Here is a 17,162-nt window from a genome sequence, read left to right on the forward strand (position 1 = left end):
GCGCTATCTCAGAGTATAAGGCATATTTTCGTTTTTAAAAGCGAAAGTTAGTTTATTTATTTTCTTCAATTTACAACTAAAATAAATAATCTATACCGTGCCGGACTGTGTAATCTGATTGTTTTATTAGTTTGTTTATTTTTAGTAAAAACCTTTATTCTTCGCAACAATAACAAGTTCCTTCGAAAGAAATAAATATTGGTTTAAAATACATGGTGATTCCATAAAAGTTTGGTTGTGTGTATATCCATTGCATTATCACTTTTAATTATTTTGGCAGTTATAAAGATAAATATTAATTAAATGCAAATAATAAAAAACCAAAACGTAAATTTTAAAGGTTAAAATAAAAATAAAAAAAGAAGTGACTAAAGTGAGAGACATTTCAAAGAATGAGATTCAATATACTGGTACAAGATAGATGAAATGTATACTCCATAAAGACAAGTATAAAACACAAAATGCAAATAAATAAAAATTCTTATACTAAGGCTTAAGAAATAAAAGATTGATTTAAAAAACCCAAATTTCTTACCACTCATCACGTATTTAGGAATTTTAGCTCTTTCTCCTTTTGGCCCTGGCGGTCCTGGAGATGCTGGCAATCCCGGTATACCAGGATATCCTGGATCTCCTTGTTTTCCCTTTAAATTGGCTTCCTTACCTATTTGTACATATTTAAATATTACATATTTGTAAGAGTAATATAAAAAATACTAATTGAGAGTTAAAGCACAACTGTCCTACTATCTACAAGACTGTAAATGAATAAATGTTAAGTTTAAATGCTAGATTGTGGGTTATTTATTTTAAAAGCTGATTACTCGGTTATTAAGATAGATGTCCATATAGTGAATGAATGGTGAAATCGTTAACTTTTCGGAACGATATCGATACCTGGGAGGCGTATAAGATATGCGGGACGAAAAGAGATAAAACACGTGTCAATCAGCGCATGCATAACTGGACTGTGATCCTAAACGTAACAGAGCGACCATTAAAATGTTAATAGTGGAAACTGCAAGCATTTATTTTTAGTAGATACGATACGGGTTGATGCTCATTGATTTTGCGTTAGTAATGTCGTAAACATAGTAGGTGGACGGTTTTTGAAAATATATTCTGTAAAAAGGTTTTATAGGACCAATAGCATTATTAAAACTTGCATTGAATTTACATGAAATTTAGATAATCGGACTGAATCAGGAAAAAGCTACAGATGGCAAAACTATACCGAACCTACTCTCCTACTAAACTCACTATTTAAAAATTCTAATCTTGGCATGACTCGCCCTCTTAGACAAGGAAAGAGAGAGGACAGGTAACACTCATTTAATAAACCTTCGAAAAGTGAAGCCAGTTTAGATGTGACCGCCATGTTTTGCTGCCTGTACGTTGCCCATTACTATCTCTCACAGGGTTACAAGGTCTATTGATTTTTCAGTAGATCTATTGATTTCAACTTCGAGTTACTGATTTACTGAAACACTATATCAATCTACTAAAAAATTTGTAATGATAAAATCATGTTCATAAAGTGATTAATATATTAGTGTTCAATTATAAATAAAAAAATTTACCAATAAACTTGTAGTGCTGAGCCACTTTAAAATTAATATAATATAATATCTTATTTCACCTCTATTAAAATTTTATATACAAGATATTAACCCATTAATGCCCAAACTTAAATTTTATAAAAATTATCAAAATTGAATCAAAACTTCAGAATGAAATAAAGAGAGGTTGTTTTTAATAGAAATGTGCAAAATTTACGTTTTTTTTCTTTGTAACTGTCTTTTTTTTTTTTGACGTATGATATATCATACGCTGGGCAATGAAGGACACAATATTTCATAAGATATGTTTTATTTTAAATATTTACAACGTGTGATATTTGACAAAACATTTCTCGGGATGAAGTCCTACATTACATTTAATGCATCGATATTTGGTACACTTGCCACATTTGCCGCACCCTCGTTGTTTTTCAATTTTGTCCACCAAATGACCCACATTATCCAAACGAATTTCATCAGCAACATGTTTTGAAGATTTTGGACGTACTCCACGTGGTGTTGGAATATCTGGAGCTGTCAGCAGGGCCTCCAAAATTCGTTTGTAAAATTCTTAAAAAGAAATTGCCTCAATGTTGCGGTGAAGAAGCCACATGTTGACTATTGCTCTATTCAAGTAAAATCTAAATATCGCCCAATACAATTTTTTGGATCGAATTGGAATCCTATAGAAACCTCTTAGCTTATCGAATAAGTCTACACCAACCATTCCCTTGTTATACATTTGCACAACGTTTGGTTGAGGGACCGCTATAATTTTTCTGTCTTTTTTGGATCATCTGTTACAGTTTCCTATAGTAAAATATTTATTTCTGGAGTTGAAATATTAGTTGCCATAGTAACTTCAGTATTGTCATTCCAGTGAACAAGAGTGAGCTGACGTTCTTCGCTATATAGAGCGTGGGAAGTTCCACGAATTTCTTTTTTTACTTCTTTGAGTGGGGCTTTTTCAATTCTGTCTTTTCTAATTGTGCCGATACAGTGTATCTTTTCATCTCTCAACCTTGTCAGTAAAGGTAAAGATGTAAAAAAAATATCAATATAGATAACAGATTCTTGTGGTAAAAACCCTATACACAGCTTTTCGGTTATGGAACTTCCTAATGAGTTGCCCTGTAATTTATCTCCACTTCCAGTATAGGGAAGAAATTTTGCAAGGTAACCTTTACTGGTCGCAACACACCAGAATTTATATCCGTAACGGATGGGTTTTCCTCCGATAAACTGCTTCATTGAATGATGCCCATAATACGGCTCCACCGCTTCGTCCACTGAGAAACTTCCGTTACTGGCTGGAGGTAATGATGAAAACGTTCATTTAGTTAGATGGTCAATTAGGGGTTGAACTTTGAATGCTTTATTGGTTTGTTGGTACAACGTATTATCGTTAAAGTGTAAAAATCTATGAATTTGTTCAAATCTGTTTCGACTCATAGTATTACTTACTAGATGTGAATGAGTCCCCCTCGACATTATCAATACATTCTTCTAGAAGGCAGTGGATGGTATCCAGAGAGAATAAGGATGCCGAAGTATTTTATAAAATCATCAATGGACAAAGAGAAAGGGCAGGATTTTTGTGAAGCATACTTTACCGTTTCTTTGCAAAGATAGTCCAAAGATAGTCCATAAATTTTTTATCAAAGAATAATTTAAACACATCGATTGGCTTCAAATTTTGTTGTCTCCATTCATTTAGTATATGGGGTTCTATATTGTTTTTGAAAACATCATTTATGGCTCCTTTCTCTAGTTCTTTGTCTTCCCACTTATGATCGATTCTTTTCATAGATTTTTTTTCTGTTTTCAGAAGTTTGTGAAATTTCTGCAACCTCCCTTTTTCTTTTCTTACCTGATTCGTGAGTTTTAGCCACAGTTGTATTTGATATCACTGTTTTCTTAATTGCTGTATTTTTTCTAGAAACAGCTGTAATATCCATGCTTTGAGACAGTGTACCTCGGCCAATACTTTAAAAAGTGTAATTGAACTGGTTTTCCTCATCACTTCCGGCATCACCTCTGTCAGAATCATTTCCATCATTTGGATAATACAACGTGAGTTGAACTTCATCACACTGGTCAATTTCCTTAGCCAAAGTATCGTCATCTTCTAAACTCTCATATATTTTCAACAATTCCTCTGCATCTTTGGGATTATTAGGATCATATTTTTTCGTTATTTTTTTCTAAAACAGAAACAATATTGATTAGTTACCATAAGTGCCCAGCGTATTATATATCATACGCAAGAATAAAAGATCTTCAAAATACTCACCAGTATAAATTTCAATACTATTTATATCACTATTCGATATTTAGAAGCCTTTTTAGTTGAACAGTACAAAAGATTTTTCAAAATAAGCCAAGAAAGTCATACAAACTCTACTAAAATGAAAACGGTGTACTATAATATAACCTTAGAAATATTGGCTAAAAACTAATCACTCTTCACCGCCAAGCGGTTATAAATTTCTCATTTTATGATTAACAGTTACCTTCTATCATCTACTCTGTAACCTATATTGGGAAAACAGCTAATTTATGCTTTTTTTTTCTGACTAGTAGATGGCGAAATATGTAGCAGTGTCTCGCGTATTACATAAAATACGGTGGGCATTAATGGATTAAGACAAAGGGTGACTTCCTTAGTCAAATTTAAACGGACAAAAAACATTAATCCAGCACACTACAACTGTGTCCCGAAGTATCTTATATAGTACGTCCACTCTATCTTTTCCCGTGCGCCATGATTCACTTTCACACAAGTTAAATCAAAATATTAAATGAAACGTACTTCGATGTGTAGATAATTATCACTGACACCTACTACTGTCAATATAATAATTACGAAATGGTTATTATCCCGGTGGATGTATTTTATAAAAGTTAAATTTAGTAAATATATTATTTATTATAATTTTTGTATATTTGGATTAGTATTCGTCGGTAATAGGATTAATAAAAATATGATAAAAAGAAGATTAAAAATTAATCTGCTAAAATAATTAATTTTGTATCAATTTTATTTTAAAAGTGAAACTGGAACAAACCATGAAGTGGAGATATCCAGGAGTGGCTAGTATACCTGTTGAATACAAAGCTGTTGAATACAAACACGTGGTGTTCGTGTGTATTAAGGTATAAAAAAATTGCTTGTTAAAAGCTTAAATTTTTATTTTAAGAAGATCTTTTCGGAAATAAATCATTCCATCATCAGTTAACTAAAAGAGAGAGTAAAAATACCAATATTAAAAAACACAAGTTAAAATTTAAATATATAGAAATAACACGTTGGTTTTTTACTACTTACATAAAAAGTTGTTAAAAAACATTGTATGGCCACTTAAAAAACTTTCGAAGGACATCCGTATTAAAATATAATCCTCATGGTTTTATCAAGGTAAATGCAATAGACTTAACTTATTGATTATTAAAAACTGAAGATGGGGGCATCTTACATGACCCCCTGTAGCTGGTGAAGTTTTTTCGACTTACATTACCTCTGATCTGTTCTGGAGTCTTGGGCTAACTGATATAAAGATGGTATAAAAAATCAGTTAGTACCCATCAATGTCAAGTGGAATGATGTAGTAGGAGCAAAAGTCTTTTACTTTTAATTTTAAATTGACGATATGGTCATTTGGGCTAACCAATACATTCGTCTGGCTACAAGGAGAAAACAATTACAGTTGGACATATGGTTTATTCACCAATGTATTAATAATAATGTAGTTCCTGTATTTGCTAGAGTTAAAACATCAAAAAATGTACCCAGTACATATGTTAATCAACTACAAACCAAACTCCTCAGGAAAGAAATAGGCAAACATTATTCCAAGTTAGATAACATCAATTGTAATATGAAGGTAATGTACAATAGACTTTTACAACATTTTGATAATCTAGACTTAACCTCTTTTTTGCATGATGTACAGGACAAAGTTAACCATTGTGCTTCAGTAAAATTTTTCAAACTTAATAATAAACTTGACAATCTCATTCAACAGAAGTCACATTTAGTGTCCACCAATTCTTCTAATATTAGATCCAAATTTTCTAACTTCAAATTTCACCCTAGAATCAAAAATTTATCCAATATAAATTTCTCACAAGATGAATTAGAACTCTTGAATCATGGCCTCCAATTTTCTATTCCCACAGACATCTCTGAAATAGACCTACAAGAACTTTCCATAGAAATAGACATAATCATAGAAAAACTTTCAATTTCTTTACAACAAAGAAATGTCATTAGAAATAATTGTTTCAAAAAACTTCATGCTGCATACAAAAACTTAACTTCCAATTCACATTTTCATCATCCACATCATAATAGTTTAAAAAAATTTTAAATTCAAAAAAGAAAATAAAAAACCATAATCTAATAATATCCAAATCAGATAAAGGAAATTGCTTAGTAATTCTAGACCACACTGAATACATCCACAAAGTTTCCACCTTTTTGAATAATAATGGCTTCATAGTACTTCCACATGACCCACTTAACAGATTCATTAATAAACAAAAAGCATTTTTAAAGAAATATTCTACTTTTTTCACTGATTTTCATGCACCATATTACAAAATCCCTAGTAACCCATTAATTCCTAGACTGTATGGTCTTCCAAAAATCCACAAAGAGGGCATTCCAATCCGTCCAGTAGTCAGTTTCATCAACACCCGATCTCCATAATTTCTAAATTCATACTCAGGGTAATCAAGGACATAACAGGTTTTTCTCCCACTTTTTCCATCAAAAACTCATCCCAACTAATATCCAAACTCAATCACATAAATCTCCTACCAGATATGACTATGCTTTCATTTGACGTTAGCAATCTCTTTACTTCTGTACCTAAACTTGAAACTATTCAGTTAGTCCATGACCTTCTCACATCTAAATCAACTAATCCCTCAGTCATCACACCAATAATAGAAATACTTTCCTTTTGTTTATCACAAGATTATTTTTCTTTCAATAATATTTTTATAAACAACCTGATGGCTTGGCCATGGGAAGTTGTCTTTCCCCCTTTTTAGCTGACCTCTTCATGAATCATCTAGAATCCACTCAAATCATGACTAACAATACAATTCTACACTGGTTCCGTTACGTTGATGATTGCTTAGTGTTCATTAGAGGTAACTCAAATACAGCTTTTTCCTTATTAGACACTATCAATAATATTCACCCCAATATCAAATTCACTATGGAATTAGAATCTAACTTCTCCATCAATTTTTTAGACCTTTCCATCAATAGAATTAATAATGTCTTTGATTATAGCATCTACAGAAAACCCACACAAACAGATCATGTCATACATTTCAATTCTAACCATCCCATTTCACACAAATTATCTGCATTCAATAGTTTCATTCATCGTTTAGAAACCATTCCATTATCCAACACTAACTACGTCCAAGAACTAAACATAATCAAACAGATTGCTTTTAATATGGCTACAATTCCAGATATCATCCATAAACTCATTTATAAAAAGAAACGTAAATTGCTTCAACAATCAGCTTACCATAACATTACTTCAGATTCCCCATCTTACTTCTCATTACCATTTCACTGTCCAACACTTTCCGAATCAATCAAAAACACTATCCTGAATTCTGTTGAAAATATTAAGATTTCCTTTAAAGTTAATAATAAATTGAGTAGATCATTATGCAATAGTAAGGACTCTATTGACTTCAGCAAACGCAGTGGGGTTTATAAACTTCAATGTTCTGACTGTGATGCCACTTATATTGGTAGAACTTGTAGATCTCTAGTAACCAGGGCCATAGAACATTCTAAGTTAGATAACACTTCTTCTTTCTCCCACCATCTCAAATATCACAATCACACAATCAAGGTACCAGATGATATTTCTCTTCTTCATAACATCCCAGGTAAAGATTATCTCAAACTTGACCTTTTTGAGGATTTGGAAATAGTCAAGGAAAAGAAAAACAGTCCCAATTGTGTTAATCGTCACACCAGCATCAATAGAGACTTTGTTCCATTTCATCGACAATTATTTTCCTGATCTAACTTTCTTTCTGTTAACTACACATCCAGTTTTATTTACTTCTACATTTCTTTCTATTTTCCCATAGCTTTATATCACCTTATATAATCCGCCATGCTTAACTCTATTCTTGTCACCATTAATACACTAACATCCCTTTTCCAATATCCCATTTCCCATCCTCTCCAATAACTACCATCTGACTAATCACACAGGTTCTCTTATAAATATTCACACTACATCTATCAATCTCTTATCACAATCAGTTTCAGTATCCCCAGCTTACATCTTTACATTCATCTCCTACTTCCTTTTCTTTCTCTTTCTTTTATTTCTTTTTCCTCGACTTATCTTCCACAAATTTCAAACAAACTTTCATCTATATCTACTTCATACAAGGAAACAATTAGGTAATAACATTTTCTTTACCGCTTCCAATTGATTTATTAATTTCAACTACCTAACTTAAATTTTGCCTTACCCTGGTATACCAAATTTATTTTACATCACAGTCATTCTTTGTTTTACATTCTACCACCTTTTTAAAATACCAAAAATTGCTATTGATCTTACTACACACAAAACACAACTCTTCACTAAAAACTGCCTATTCACAAACTTAAGTACAATGACTTTTGCTCCTACTACATCATTCCACTTGACATTGATGGGTACTAACTGATTTTTCATACCATCTTTATATCAGTTAGCCCAAGACTCCAGAACAGATCAGAGGTAATGTAAGTCGAAAAAACTTCACCAGCTACAGGGGGTCATGTAAGATGCCCCCATCTTCAGTTTTTAATAATCAATAAGTTAAGTCTATTGCATTTACCTTGATAAAACCATGAGGATTATATTTTAATACGGATGTCCTTCGAAAGTTTTTTAAGTGGCCATACAATGTTTTTTAACAACTTTTTATGTAAGTAGTAAAAAGCCAACGTGTTATTTCTATATATTTAAATTTTAACTTGTGTTTTTTAATATTGGTATTTTTACTCTCTCTTTTAGTTAACTGATGATGGAATGATTTATTTCCGAAAAAATCTTCTTAAAATAAAAATTTAAGCTTTTAACAAGCAATTTTTTTATACCTTAATACACACGAACACCACGTGCTTTCAATTTTATTTTATTGTCACATAGCAGCAATGTCGAACGCGGTTAAGATTTGGATGGGTGACGGCTATGGAACAGCTCGTGTTGTTGCCTTACTTTTTTATTTTTTTATTTTTAGTATTATTTTAAGGACTTTTTTGGAAAATAGTAAGTATTAAAATTACTTTATTATTTAAATAAAAAAAACTGTTTAAAACATTTATTTCGTTGAAATCATATAATAGAAGTATAAATTCTTACATGTGTACTAAGTACACACACTCTTTTTTTTATTACTGTTTATTCTTTTTCGCTATTGATAAGATTGATGTACTCAACATTAAATAGCTTGAACCTTATACCGAACTTATATTACTAGTATAAATATAATTATAGAACGGGAATAAATAAATTTACTTGTTGAGAAATACGAAACTATCGAGTGAATTACATAAAAAACAATTAATATTTTTAATATATCACAACTTTAGTGAAACAGTGACACAAGTCCAAATTTTTCACAAATTGAGTTATCAAAACTACAATCCTACTAATACTCGTCTTTTTCTGGTGACCCAAAAGTCAGCGTTGCAACTCTTTCTTTTGTCACTCATGTGACTTTGATCTATTTATGAATTCAATTGAAGGAAAAATATCTATTCAGTGGTTATCGTATGCCACTTAATATTGTACTGAAAGACATTGGTTTTAAATGGCTAAAATATGATTCAAGGCGAGAACTGATGGTACAATCTCATATTGCTGTGAAGAGAGCAGACTCTAAGAGCAGACTTTAAGATTATATAAAAAATGTAAACATGAAGAACTGTACAAGTTTGTTTTTATAGATGAAACTTGGTCTATAGATCTATATGTCGCTTATGGCAAGATGAGAATAAAATATGTGTAAAATTTATTAAAACTGATGGAAAACCGTAATATATTTATATTCACCATAATATACAACCGTAATCATATTGAAAACATGAAGGTGTTGAAATAATTTTTTTTGTAGGTATATTATTCTTCATGCTGGTAATGAAAATGGCTTCATTAAGGGTGCACAGGCTATATTTCCTCTAAATCGTCTATAATGGACTACCATGAAGAAATGAATCAAGCAAATTTTTTATCGTGGTTTAAAAACCAACTATTAAAAAATTTGTCTGGACCATCCCCAATAATTATAATAGATAACACTCCATACCATAGCATATTCTTAGAGAAAGTAACAAATATGCCTTCAAACAAGACTAAAATAAAAGATTGGGTAACTATATAACAATAAACTGAATAGAATCTGATAGCTCAGATTCACGGTCTGAATCTGAGCTATCACCAGGATTTATTATAATTGTATGAATGTCAACATTCACCATACTCTCGAATATACCGGTTTTTGATAATTTCATTAGGTCTGACACATTTCTCCCAAATATCTGCATTACATACTTCCAGTGCCATATTCCACATATTTAATATTCACATTCATATAGATAATAACTAACTAACTACAAACAGCTGTTAATAAAATTTTCAGGGAAAACCAGTTAAATGTCATAAATATCGACTAATACCTTAAAACATCGCTATTACCTAGTAAAAGCCTTATATCTCGATCACAAAACTGGAAAATATTATACTTATATTTGTGTTAAATATGTTATTTGAAGAGTAATTGATTTATTTAGATTTACAGGTAAAACCAGGTAAGTAATAGCATTTCTAACTTAAATTTAGGATTAGTCAGATAGCTGTCTCAACTTTTTAAAACTAATGATAGAATATCATTTCAGATATATGTATTTTTCACTAGAATATCTAATATCAAAAACAAGCTGACTGCTTAATCACAATAAAAAGCTAAAATTTAAAAACGTTTTTTCTCGATTTCGGTATTCCGACATATACCTGGTTTTCGCAGTATACCGACGATATATTGTCTTATGTTGCCTTATATGTAATTATTATGATTTTCATACCAATTCTGTTTAAACAAATATTTCTAATTTGTTTCGTCTCATCCTCTGTGAAGGCGTAGGTTCCCTAAAACAATAAAGCATAATTTTTAATGCAGCTTACAGAGGCGGTATGGTGTAGACGTGCATGTTGCATATGTCTATGTGTGTTTATTGAGTGGACATGTAGGAGTATGTTTGCGGGTGTTGGTTCCTTTTTATATCTCATTTGTGTAATGCATTTAATTAACTAATAAGATGATCTACAGATAATCACATAACTGTATTCTTAGTGTCATGTTTTCAATTTATTCGTGGGTATCTATTTATTTATAACTTATTTACTAATATTATATTCGGACCGACAAAAAGTGCGAACTGCAAATTTTGTCAAGCTGATAACGAGACAGCGGAACACGTTCTGTGCAACTGCCCGGATTATGTAGGGTAAGGTTTATTATATTTGAGCATTATTTACTCGAGAACTACGATTTCGTAAAGGTGACACCTAAAACTATAATAGACTTTTTTTAAAAGGTTTGGTTTTGTACTACATATACCAGCTATTCAAATTAAAAAACACCGGAATAACTTACATTGTATCTGCGAACATCTGAATACAAAAAACTTTCCCCAGACGCACCGAAACCTTCAATACCGATTCTGGCCAACAGATAGATCTTTGGAAGTATACAAAGGTTACAAATACGCAGATATACATATCACAAGTGTCTATCACTATAGATAGACACGAAGCAATGGCCAGCAAACACGTCACATGCATTCAAAACATACAAGCACAAATAACAAAATCACTCAGTCTTACACAAACAAAAACATATTACACCACACACACCAACCCACATTACACCTACACATACTACACCAACACACATTACTCCAAAACAGACACAACAAGATAACAAATAATTCATCACACTAATCGCAAAAAAATTTCCAGTCCGAGAAAATTTGTCCGCATCCTTAATAACCACAACCTTCTCGGATACATTCCTTTCAACCTAGAAATTAAATCATCCGAAAACCAAGCTATCCTCTACACAACAGGTTCTATTCCCAACATTTTTTTTTTTTTTTTTTAATGGCTTTGGCTTGAAACCTTTAGCCACGTAATTACATATAGATATTAGTATTCATTCATACAGGATTGTACAAGGAGGACACTTTTCACGCTCAGGGATTCATCAGAGCGGCTTTATTGTAACAAACAAGACATAAACCACGGTTAGGTAGGTGGGCAACATATATGGTAAACATACAAAGGAAATATTCACGCATACGATCAATTTTATACTCATACCTTTAATTTAATTTTTGCAAGAAATATCATAATTATTTTAAAGATTTTTATATTGTCTTAATTTAATAGAAGAAGAATTCACTTAATAGAAGATTTACGTTTAATGGTGTACTTAAACCCTCTTTTATCAATTCTTTTAGCAGCCACGTACTTGTATTACGATGTAGGGGGCATTTGAAGAATATGTGATTTAAATCAGCTATACTAGTCCCACACTCACATCGGTCTGTTGGGAGAACTCACGCGCTATCTCAGAGTTTTCGGAAAACATCCATGATTTACTTTTAATCTTAAGACAGTTGACACTGTGTTTGTGCTTAGTGTGACATCTTTGTAAAATTGTTTTACATCTACTGTTGGTTGTAATTTGTATAAATTAGTGCCCCTGCTTTCACCAAACTGAATCCATTGTCTGTCCCATTAAAATTTAATATGTTGTTTGATATAGGCAAGTAGGTCACATGTGTTAAATTCTTCTATCACCATATGTGGGTGCTGTAATGGATTTTTAGCTATAGAATCAGCAATAGTATTGCCAACAATATCTGAGTGTCCCTTAACCCATAGAAATTTAGTACCATATGGATCTGATAGTTTTAGTAACTGTTGAAAAATTTATTCCCAACATAATAGAATGGGAAGAGCATCTGCAACCCATCACAGATCACAGTCACATAACCGTGTCCAAGCGCAAACTCACAGAATACACAGAAAAATTACAAATAAATACAGGATCAGTTTTGTAGTAGCCACACTTGAGAAACAGTTGAAAAGTAGTGAGTGGGAGCCTTGTAACTGGCTCCCTATATGAGAGGGTTGGAAATCCTTTTGATTCCAAGCCTTACTTCAAAGGACTTGTGAATGGATGTATCTCCATAGGTTTGGTTCTTCAGTGACCGTTGAAGGATAAGGATTGTTAAGGTGAGCAAATATTGCTCCAGAGAAATAAAAGCACTTTAAGTTTATCGACTTATAATTAACTTATTTTTAGAGTGGAGAGGTTCAAAAACGACCGTAGCTGACAGTACAGTATCAAATAATTCTTTCTTTATCACACGTAAAAGAGAAAACCGTATTTATGAGAAAAATGCCCCGATTTCGGCGTAGAGAAATATTTTATACGTGAATTGAGAGTGTTGCCCTCAAGGGCGTGTGAGAAGGAACTAATAAAATACTACTTAATACGTAAAAGTGAAGATTACCCCTCTTGTATTTAGGGTGTGAAAACTATTTAAGAGGCTGTGGCGCCACTAAGTCGGGTATCCCGAGAGTAAACTAGATATTAGTGAATATTTTACTTATTCTAACACTTAGAAAAGTGTAAAGAACTATATTTTTTATTTTATATTTTAAAATGATAGGTTCATTTCTGGAACATAGACTGCCCGCGTTGAAGTATTTACTTCAAAACGAAAGAAAGAGTGATTTGAGAAAGTAAGTAAACTTAACTTAAATGTAATTTAAGAATAACTATTCCTAAACTAGAGTAATTACATATAAATGTGACAAAATTTAAAATTTTAATTTTCTACTTTATCCACAGGAAGAGGAACGCGCTATCTCAGAGTATGGGTCTGTTAAAATATCCATCTCTAGTCTTTATTTTAACACTACGGACCTTATCGTCCTTACCAGTAAACAATTCAATAATTCTTGCCAATGGCCAGTGTAGGGGTGGACCTTTATCTTCCTTTAATAGAACTAAGTCGTTAACTTCAAGATTCTTCTGTGGTGTTAACCACTTGGGGCGATTCTGAAGTTGATTAAGGTAATCAATTTTCCAGCGTTTGGCAAATGATTGCTGAATCTTCATGTAGTTTTGCCAAATTGTTAATTTATTGTCAGGTATTTCCGTCACTATCTCTTCAGGAAATGACGTAATTGGTTTTCCTATTAGGAAATGTCCTGGAGACAATGTGTTAAAGTCATTTGGATCATTTGACATAGCACAAAGAGGGCTTGAGTTTAGTACTGCTTCTATTTGTGCGAGAACTGTGCTAAAGGCTTCAAAAGTTAAAGTGGTATTGCCTAAAAGCCTTAAAATGTGATATTTGGCACTTTTTATTGCTGCCTCCCAAATTCCACCATGATGCGGAGAATGGGCTACAATAAATTTCCATTGGATTTCAGAAGAGGAGAGAAAATTGAATATGGACTCAGAGGTTTCCTTTTGTTTAAGAAATAGTGCAACTTCCCTCAACTGATTTCTAGCTCCTAGAAAATTAGTGGCGTTATCTGAGTAGATAATTTATGGACAGCCTCTCCTACTGATGAATCTTTTTAAAGCAAGTAAGAAACTTTCGGTAGAGAGACCTGTGACTAATTCGATGTGCACTGCACGAGTAACTATACATACGAACAACGCTATGTAGGATTTTATTTTTGGTTAAATTGGAGCTTTTTATAAGAAATGGACCACCAAAGTCTAGACCAACATTGGTAAATGGAGGGGAGAAGCATGAACGTTCCCGTGGTAAATCAGCCATTAACTGTGTGGCTGTCTTTGCTTTAAATTTAAAACAATCGTGACATTTATTAATTATCCTTTTAGTTTCTTTGAGACTATTTAGACACCAATATCTTAAACGAAAATTGAAAAGAGTATTTTGAGGGCCTGCATGACATAATCTTATATGTTCTCTATGCAGCATTAATTTTACTATGTGATTATGAGAGGGTAGAAGTAATGGGTACTTCTGTTCATATGGGACGTCTGAGTACCTTAGACGACCACCTACACGAATCATTTGCTGATTATCTATGAATGGGTTGAGTTTTAAAATTGTTCTATTTGAAATTATCTCCTTATTTTCAAGACAAGAAAATTCTCGAAAAAAGTGTGCCTTTTCACTAGCGTCGGAAAATGCGTGTATTTGTATACTACATATATAATTTTCAATAAAAAAAGGTCTGTGAATTTTTAAATGTTTTAGTGCTGAAATATGTTTGAGAAAATTTAACCATTCATTTAAGAGTGTAGAGTCTAAACTTTCATTCCACTGAATTTTTGAAAGCCAAATTTTTTGCATTATTATTTTTGCAGTTACTATTACAGGATTAATTAATCCCTTGGGGTCGAAAAAACTTGCGATTATCGAGAGCACTTGTCTTTTAGTGTAGGAATCTTTTATTTCGATTTCTGGTACTGAAATAGAGAAACTATCTAATTTAGAGTCCCAACAAAGACCTAATATTTTATTAGAATGATTTTCTGGAGATATGACATACGTGGAGTCAGTTGAAAATTGTGAAATATTTTCTAAAAATTGTGGTGAATTTGAACACCATTTGTGAAGAGATATGCCTGCCTTTTGTAGCAGTGCAGTGATTTGCTCATGCGCAAGTGTGAGTGTTTCAATACTATTTGTACCATATAATATGTCATCAATATAGCAAAAATTAATGAGCATATCATGAGCGAGAGGATATTCTTCCTTATACATGTTTGCGAGTTCAATTAAACATCGTGTGCTAAGGAAGGTAGCTGGTTTCGTTCCATAGGTAACCGTTTCCAATTGTATACATTTTAACGGCTCCGAGGGAGAGTTGCGCCACAAAATATTTAATAAGAAAGTTTGGTTGAGGTTTATTCTGATTTGTCTAAACATCTTTTTTATATCAGATGTGAATACATACTTGAAGAGTCTAAAGTTGACTAAAGTGTCAAATAGTTCTGGTTGTGTGGTATAACCCTTTAACATAATATCATTAAGGCTAAAACCAGAAGTGGTTTTCATGGATGCGTCAAAAACTACGCGCAAACGAGTTGTGAGAGAAGTGTCTTTTTCTACACTGTGGTGAGGTAAGAAATATTTGTTTTCTGAGTGTACATTCTGCAGAGACAACGGAACATATTTTGCATGTCCTAATTCAACATACTCATCTATAAAAGATTTATATTGTTTGTAAAGAGAATCATTTTTTGAGAATTTGTTCTCCAAATTTAGCAATCGCCTTCACGCCATTTGGAAAGAGTCGCCCAATTTATTATTTTCATTAGGCGTGCATAGGGGTAAATCTACTTGGAACTGTCCATTCGGTATGATTTGTGTTGTGGCTTTAAATATGTTCTCAGCCTTTTCATCATCAGGACTTAAATGCTTTATTTCGGGAACTTCTTTAATGTCCCAAAACCTTTGGAGAAGATTATTTATATTTTCTTCTTCAGTGTGAGATTGAACAAATAAAGAAATATGATTCGAGTGTGAATAGTTACAGTTTGAGTGAGAGTGCATCTTTTTCTTAGATGAAACTTGTGGAGATAAGTTACCGAACATGACATATCCTAAATGAGTGTTTTGAAGCACTGGAAGACCTGCTCCAATATGAATTAAACCATCCTTTAATAGATCACAGTAAATTTCTGCACCTAATAAGAGATCGATTCTCCCTGAGGAGGAGTAAGAGGGATCACTGAGCTTTATGCCATCTGGTATTTTTATTTTGCTACGATCTAGAGGTACCTGAGGTATTTTACACGTAATATTATCCAAAACTGCACATGATACTTCAAATTTCATATCATTGTTTTTATATGGGAAAAATTCAATGTTTACCATTTCATTTGAGATGGAACAATTTTGAGAGATTGTGGAAATTTGTAATCTTTTATTAGTGGTAGAGTAATTTAGTTTATTTACTAAATCTTTTGTTGCAAAACTCGATTGAGATCCATTATCGAGAAGACATCTTGCGTGTACAGGTTGTCCACTTTCAGAGTAAATTGTTACCAGCGCTGTGGCTAGCAAAACTTCGTTTTTTGGATTGAAAGTGGAGAGAGAAGAGATGCAAGATGAATTTTGACTTTGTGTGTCTGAGAGTAGACAATATTCATTTGTCTGAGTGCTTAAGTGAGTAGAAGTGTTTGGTGATTCATTATATGAATGTGGAGAATTAATTCTTTGAGTAACTTGGGCATTATTACTCCTTTGAGGAGCATGAAAATGACTTTGAGAGATATGTGGTGCACTATGGCGAGTTTGTGAATCACCCTGTATACTTGCGGACGATTGAGAGGTTTGTGGAGCATTTAAGCGTGATTGTTGCCTATTGGCGTGACTTTGATTACCATCATGTGAATTTTAAGCACTTTGATTGCTTCGAGTGGGAGAGAATAAATTATTTTGATGAGTGTGAGAAAAATTATTTTCTTCATGCAGAAGTGTATTGTGCTTTTTAT

At 32.4% G+C, this 17,162-nt stretch overlaps 1 long non-coding RNA gene across 1 annotated transcript; it reads right to left on the bottom strand.

The window, feature by feature from the left end:
• Positions 1–540: 540 nt before the first annotated feature.
• On the bottom strand, positions 541–11,335 carry LOC140431950 (uncharacterized). Its single transcript, XR_011949742.1, has 3 exons — positions 11,259–11,335; positions 10,687–10,750; positions 541–664 (listed from the first exon to the last, which is right to left on the bottom strand). It is a non-coding gene; the product is annotated as an uncharacterized lncRNA (long non-coding RNA).
• Between the last annotated feature and the right edge of the window lie 5,827 nt (positions 11,336–17,162).

The sequence above is a fragment of the Diabrotica undecimpunctata genome, unplaced genomic scaffold (genome assembly GCF_040954645.1).
Source record: "Diabrotica undecimpunctata isolate CICGRU unplaced genomic scaffold, icDiaUnde3 ctg00002331.1, whole genome shotgun sequence".
NCBI lineage: Eukaryota > Metazoa > Arthropoda > Insecta > Coleoptera > Chrysomelidae > Diabrotica > Diabrotica undecimpunctata.